Genomic DNA, 254 nt, shown 5'->3' with positions numbered 1-254 from the left:
TGCCTTTATAACTATCGGCAATCCTACTAATACATTCCGTTTATAATTAAATGACCAATGCCCGGACACCATGGCGGATACTGAGTGAGAAATCATTACTGGGACCGGATATTAAAGTGGCCTGCAATTAGTGTAAGAAAGAGTTATATATATAAAAAAAAAATGGTGAAACAAATGTAATTGAGGACTTAACGCTTTGCTGAGGAAGAAGCAAGAGGAAGTTTATACGACAATATAAGGTCATTGATGGATGT

Source organism: Penaeus monodon, chromosome 24 (genome assembly GCF_015228065.2).
Source record: "Penaeus monodon isolate SGIC_2016 chromosome 24, NSTDA_Pmon_1, whole genome shotgun sequence".
NCBI classification, from domain to species: domain Eukaryota; kingdom Metazoa; phylum Arthropoda; class Malacostraca; order Decapoda; family Penaeidae; genus Penaeus; species Penaeus monodon.
The sequence above is the reverse complement of the archived record's forward strand: the minus strand, read 5'-3'. Positions refer to the sequence as shown.